General features: G+C 47.1%; 1 non-coding gene across 1 annotated transcript; it reads left to right on the forward strand.

Annotated features, from left to right (window-relative positions):
• The first annotated feature begins 3,246 nt into the window (after window positions 1–3,246).
• TRNAE-CUC (transfer RNA glutamic acid (anticodon CUC)) lies at window positions 3,247–3,319 on the forward strand. Its single transcript has one exon. It is a non-coding gene; the product is annotated as a tRNA-Glu (tRNA).
• The last annotated feature ends 4,035 nt before the right edge of the window (window positions 3,320–7,354 follow it).

Raw genomic sequence — 7,354 nt, forward strand, 5'->3', positions numbered from 1 at the left:
CAACTGAGCGACTTCACTTTCACTTTTCAGTTTCATGTATTGGAGAAGGAAATGGCAACCCACTCCAGTATTCTTGCCTGGAGAATCCCAGGGAAGGGGGAGCCTGGTGGGCTGCCGTCCGTGGGGTCGCACAGAGTCGGACACGACTGAAGCGACTTAGCAGCAGCAGCAGCAGAGCAGTAAAACAAGTGAACAAGTTCCTTCATCAGGCGGTGTGTGCAGCTCGTAAGGGCTGGGGAAACAGCAGAGACGCACGGGACCAGAATCCTCGCCCGGGAGGAAGGCATGAGCGCCTCTGAAAGCGTGTGGAGCCCCGCCTGCAGCCCAGACGCTACAGACACAGCTGCAAAGAAGACCAGGCCTTCTCCAGCCATTTGTCGTCATCGCCCTGTGCTCAAGAGCGCTCATTCATCCATCACTTTATCCCCCCAACAGCGGCGAGGTAGGAAACACGGTTCTGGTTTCACACACTGGGGACCACAGAGAAAATTCTTTTCCTGGAGCCCCTGAACCTGTTCGTGATGGAACCTGAATGTGGAGACTGAGCCTCATGCCTGCAAATTAAATACGCTAACTTTCCATCTCACTTGAACAAAATCTCTTACACTCTGAGTTTAAACCCTTTTTTAAAACCTCCAAGTTGCTCTGGTAGCTTGTGGGGTTGATTACGGCTGAAAACCACAAAGAATAAAACACTTGGGACAAAAATCGAAATTGTAAACAAATGAAGAAGGAAAGAGGCTCGTTGGAGGGAGGAGCAGGTCACGAGATCTCAGAGATCTTCTGGCTGAGGAGAGGAAAACAGCCTAAGAAGTTTCAAATATCGAGGAAGCTGAAGTCCAACCTGTAATTAGGCTGCCGCCCTTCTCCTTGGAAACAAAGGGCTTTACAATAAGCGTTGAATTCTATTGTGTCTCTTTGGAGTGCTCAGGTTTCTGGATGCCAGGCACTAAGGAAAGGAGACTTTCCCAGAAGTATTATAAGGTCCCTGCTATATAACACGGCAAGAGAAGTGGGTTCATACAAAGAATGAGCCAAAGTCCACTGGCAACCATCAGCTGAGCTGGTCCAAGTCCACCGCTGCTCAGAGCCAGGGCTTCTGACAGTCCCTCCTTCAGAGTGTAAACTTCCCGCCCAAGAGGACCTTTTGCAAACCGTTTAAGCTGGTTATGGAGTTAGTTTGGTACTGAAAGGGAGAAATGAATAAACTCTCTCTTTCCTTGATTTTTTGAGCTTTATATTGAAAAACAATTGCTTTTCTTTCAAACCCATACATTAAACATTCATTTAAATGCATATAGCTGATTCACTTTGCTGTACAGCAGAAACTAATGCAACATTGTAAAGCAACTATAGACGAATAAAAATTAATTAAAAAAAATTTTTAATTAAAAAAATGAACATTCACTGGACACTTCCTTCTTTTCAGCACTCGTCGGGAGAATTCGGAGTGAGTCATAAAGATAAATGAGAAATAAATTCTTCTCTCAAGGACTCGAAGGAAACAAGCAAACAGGTCACCCAAGTTAAAGGGAACACTGTTAGGAGGCACACATTGGTGTATCCTTTCCAGAAGTCAGGTGAATTGTTTCAAAGCAGTAGATATGCAGACTTCTTGAAACAAAAATTCCAATTCAATGGATGCTTCTAAGGAGACAATTGGAAAATACCTATCCCCAAAAGTGATTTTGATATTGTTTCCTGCCACAGCTAAGTCATACAGAAAGCTACAGCCGAAAGGAGGCGAAGGTTACAGGCAAGGAAAAAGGCAAAGGGAAGCACATCCAGGGATTGACTGCTCCATCCACAGGGACACAGATGGCTAAGATGACCACAAGGCACAGGAGAGGAGGGCTGAGACCACCCTCTCCCCCAAGCACCCGCTCATACCAAACACAATTCTGATCCAAATTTAACTGGTATCATTTTTAACTCAAAATGATGCTAATATATAATCAGTGAGCATATATGCTCTGAGAGCAAAGATGAGCTGTGAAAGATTATAATTCTACAAAAACAGTATAATAGAACATACTGAAGTAAACGTGCATGAGTCAGTTGCTCAGTTGTATCGACTCTTTGTGACCCCACAGACTATGGCCTGCCAGACTTCTCTGTCCACAGGATTTCCCAGGAAAGAATACTGGAGTGGGTCACCATTTTCCCCCTCCAGGGGACGTTCCTGTCTAAGGGATCAAATCTGAGCCTCCTGCGTGTCCTGTACTTCAGGTGGATTCTTTACCTGCAGAGCCATCAGGGAAGCCCATATTAAAGTATAGATGCTTTTTGAAAAATGAAACTGGTGCAAGAACAGATATGCATGGAAAGTTCATGAAACATCATGTGAAGTCCAAAATAGACTCAACTATTTTCCCGTGGTCATGTATGGATGTGAGAGTTGGACTGAGAAGAAAGCTGATCGCCAAAGAATTGATGCTTTTGAACTGTGGTGCTGGAGAAGACTCTTGAGAGTCCCTTGGACTGCAAGGAGATCCAACCAGTCCATTCTAAAGGAGCTCAATCCTGGGTGTTCATTGGAAGGACTGATGCTAAAGCTGAAACTCCAATACTTTGGCCACCTCATGCGATGAGTTGACTCACTGGAAAAGACTCTGATGCTGGGAGGGATTGGGGGCGGGAGGAGAAAGGGACGACAGAGAATGAGATGGCTGGATGGCATCACCGACTCGATGGACATGAGTTTGAGTGAGCTCCAGGAGTTGGTGATGGACAGGGAGGCCTGGCGTGCTGCGATTCATGGGGTCGCAAAGAGTCGGACACAACTGAGCGACTGAACTGAACTGAACTGATGTTTCCAATCATATGACAAAAGAACATTTTTGGTTCAGAGAGGCAAGGAAGCATTCAAGCATCCTGTTAGGCCACCTGAACTTGGACTCTGTCACAAAGATAAACTAAAGCCTTATACAGTGCTCAAACGTGCACTCTGAGGAGACCGAAGTCTAGAACAGTACATTCAACAGTAGAAAAACCAGAAGGCAGTAGGGGAACGCTGGTCAAACCTGTGGATGAATGAAGTATGAAATTCCTGTGGTTTGGGAATTACAAAAGACTTCAAAGAGAAACAGAGATAAGATACACAAATTCAACCTGAACAGTAAAACTAAGGAAACACAAAAAAAGAACAGCAAGCTGCAGAAACTGGTAACATATGTATCAAGGTCTTAATAACCAAGGAGCAGGAGAAATTGCCAAGCCTCTAATTATGAAATTAGAAGGGGGACTTCCCTGGTGGTCTAATGGCTAAGACTCCGTGCTCTCAATGCTGGGGGCCCAGGTTCAATCCCTGGTCAGGGAACTAATCCCATGTGCCATGAGTAAGATCCACATGCGGCAACTAAAGATGCTGTATGCCGCACCTAAGATCCAGAGCAGCAAAATAAATTTAAAAATTTTAAAGAAACTGAAAGGAATGGGCGGTTTGTATGCAACTATACATATATATATATATATATATATATATATATATATAAATGCTCCTTCTTACACTAACCCTCAAGGTAGACTACTGAATAAGCCTTACTATGCAAGCATAGACAACACACCCTCTAATAGCTGGAGAACGACAGGGCCATGAGACAGAACCTGGACACACCAGCTGGCATCACAGGACTTGACATCCCTTCTGGACAGAAGCCACTGACATGTAGCACAAACCCTCGAGATGGACGGTAATTTGGGTTCCCTTTGGCTTATCTTGCTATTTTGGATTTATTCTAAGACTTTTTAAGCAGGCTGGGAACGAGTCAGCCACCTCAGGAGGGGAGCTCAGGCCCTGTGTGTCTGGGTCTGACACCACACCAGCTGTGAGACAGACAGATTATAAGGCTGACCTAGAGACAGGGCCCTCTAGCAGCTCCCCATGGAGATGGCCAAACCATCCCCAGCAAGAAAGAATCGCTTAATCCTTGTTGTTTGTAGCATATTGTCCTATTCAGCCATACTGGTGCAACCTTTCTGGAACTCAGCTGCTCTAGCTTTCAACAAATAAACCCTGCATACGTTTTTTGAAGGCTGTTCACTGGAGGAACTTGGGAGGGAGCCCTGGGGTCCCGAGCAGTGAGGTTCCAGACCCAGGCAGTGAAATGGGACCAAGAAAACACGCCAGGCAGGCTGTGGTAAGACCAGGCAAGTCTGGATCCTGATCTAAAGAAGGTGATGGTCTGGGCTGGGCAGCACGACCCAGACCCAGGCTAGACGGGGCGAGCAGAGGAGGGACTCCCTGCGCACAGCTCCACCCTGGTCACAGCACAACTCTGCTTCACTCCCAGTTTTGCTGTTTCGGCAGCCGCTGGCCCCACACTCAGCTGGGATTCTGTAAGTCTGAGACAAAGCTCAAGATGAGATGCAGGCACCCTGCCTCCGCTTCCCTCTGACTGGCCCTAAGGAACGATTCTTTTCCAAACTGGCAGTGCGAGAGACAAGGGTATCCAGGTCAGACTCTTGCCAGGAGCTTGAGCTTCAAACCAGTCCTTGCTAGTGAGCACACCCCAGGACCAGGGTGCATGGGTGTGATGGCAGCAGTAGGTGGGGAGGAGGGAAAGGTCCCCAGCAGGTGAGAACCAAGGGGAGAGGAGATGCATATGGAGTGGAAAGCACAGAGCCGACCTCAGAGCAAGGCCATACAAAGTGGCCCCTGGAGCCTCAGCTGGAAAAGGTGCTCTTTAGTCTAGAAGGTTCCCCAGGAGGCGGCCTCAGCTCCAAGATATTACATCAAACAAGCCCCAAAGTCTTCTGCCTCTGTCTCTGCAGTTATTGTTACTAGGAGTCAGGTTGGCTTTTTTTTCAGTGTTTCTAATCATTGCAAAATCCAGGCCTATCCAGGCAAAAGAAAATAACTAAATAAACCAGGGAAACTCCAGGATTTCCACCAAATAAGAAGGAGGCGGCTTGTTCTGTGGTTTTCAGTTGATTTTTTTTTCCCCACAGAAGCTAACCGACCATCCTAGAAACAATCTTCCCCATGAAGATATTGTCATTTTCCCTCCCATATGAAAGAAAGTAAAAGTGTCAGTCACTCAGTGATGTCCGACTCTTTGCGACCCCATGGACTGTAGCCCACCAGGCTCCTCTGTCCATGGAATTCTCCAGACAATAATACCGGAGTGGGTTGCCATTTCCTTCTCCAGGAGATCTTCCCAACCCATGGATTGAACCCACGTCTCTTTTGTCTCCTGCATTGGCAGGCAGGCAGGTTCTTTATCTCTGGCACCCCCTGGAAAGCCCCTCCCTCCAATATGCTGGTAACCATTTCAGCAATCAGTGAAGCAAAGAGATGTGTTTTCTCACCCTGACAGACAACCGAACTGAAAAATGAGAAACTGGATGCCTTGCTTTTGAAATCCCGTCAGCTTTCCATACCTTAAAAAGACTGGATATTCTTGCATTCTTAAACTCAGGCAGTGACGCAGGACAACAGGAGCACTTCCAGCCAAAGAAAACCCTGAATAAGAGGCTTGCTTTGCAGGCACTCCTGGAGCGCCCTGCAAAATCACCTTTTGTTCCATTGTTTATTTAATCACCAGTGCTTTGAAAGATGGCAAGGGAGGAAAACCGAGCTACAGCCAGAGAATTAGAAGCAAATTAAGATAAATCAGAATGAAAGAAAGGGCTCTGCTGAGATCATGATTATGACCAGAGGGCAAAGCAAACAAACCCAAACAGCCTAGTTTGGCGCTACCCCACACTCTGCAAGGACACCTGCTTTTCCATACTCCATTGTTTCTTAGATCAGTGCTCTTGAGTAAACTGAAAACTCATGCAAATGACCTTTGCTGACCTTCCCTGGCTGGGTTTGTTTCTTCCCAGGACCCAGGGCAACCACGCCAGCCATGAGGACCCTGCAGAGGTATGCAGAGGCAACGCCCAGAAGAAAGCTGGTCAGCTTTGTCTCTTTAGCTGCACAGAAATCTTCTGAATGGTTTTCCAGTTTTAATAACAAGGAGATCAAACCAGTCAATCCTAAAGGAAATCAACCCTGAATATTCATTGGAAGGACTGGTGCTGAAGCTGAGGCTCCAATATTTTGACCACTTGATGTGAAGGGTCTATTCATTGGAAAAGACCTTGATGCTGGGAAAGATTGAGGGCAGGTGGAGAAGGGGGCGACAGAGGAGGAGATGACTGGATGGCATCACCGACTCAATGGACATGAGTTTGAGCAAATTCCAGGAGATGGTGAAGGGACAGGGAAGCTTGGTGTGCTGCAGTTCATGGGGTCGCAAAGAGTCGGACACAACTTAGCAACTGAACACCAACAGTACAAAACCAGCAAACATCAACCTCTGAGACTTAAGCACTTTTCCAAAAGAAATAAGAGCTTCTTTACTTTCTGGGACTTGACGTCTAAAAATACAGAAATTGTGGCCAGCTTGTTGTTTACCTAGTGGCTCAGATGGTAAAGAATCTGCCTGCAATGCAGGAGACCTGGGTTCAACCCCTGGGTTGGGAAGACCCCCTGAAGAAAGGAACGGCTACCCACTCCAGTGCTCTAGCCTGGAGAACCCCATGGACTGTATAGTCCATAGGGTCACAGAATCAGGCACGACTGAGCGACTTCTAGTTCACTTCACATGTTGTTTCCCAAAGGAAATTATTCTTTAACACCATGTTAGGCTTTTAGCATCTGAAATCTCAAAGAAATGTGAGGGGTTTGTTCTCACACAGACACGTGCACACAGAAGTCTTCAGGTTTCAGGGAGTTAGAGTGGAGATTGAGTTTGCCCTTTAACATGTTAAAGAGCAGTGGGATTCGGGTGGCACTTGAAGGACCAGGCCCTAGGGTACAGGTAGACAAAAGGCTAGATGGGCGGTAGACAGAGTCCAGATGCAGCCTGGAGTGTGTGGTCTTCCTGGGGGTTTGCTGGAGGGAGGCTTGAAGCTTGAACTTGCACCCTGTTCATGGATCAGGGCCTTCCTGTAGCCAAGCCAGACGGAGGAGCCCTGCTGAAGACACCATAATTCTGTCCAAGAGGTGTGCGTTTTACCACACAGGTGGTCCTTTATGGCAAGAAGACAGCCCTTTACGTGTGGGCATGGGTCTGGGCGTGTGTCGACAGGCAGAAGTATATTGTTGGTGAAATGGTAACCAGGAGAGTGTTATTCTTTCCACTAGCTCCCTTCAACCCACAGCTGGGAGTGGACCACAGATTTACAGGATGAAGGTGTCCTCGCAATAAACTACACTCCAAGCCCCCTCTGTCAGCCGAGTCTTCAGTAAAAGTTCACCAAAGCCCAAAGCTCACATGAGCCTTCCCTCAGGAGTCAGGAGTTAGAGGCTGGTCCAGCTGGGGATGGAGTTGGCAAGGGTGAGGGGAGTCACAGGAGGTGAGCT

The sequence above is a fragment of the Moschus berezovskii genome, chromosome 3, assembly GCF_049115385.1.
Source record: "Moschus berezovskii isolate FMDL1 chromosome 3, NW_MosBer_1.0, whole genome shotgun sequence".
In the NCBI taxonomy this organism is placed as follows: Eukaryota; Metazoa; Chordata; class Mammalia; order Artiodactyla; family Moschidae; genus Moschus; species Moschus berezovskii.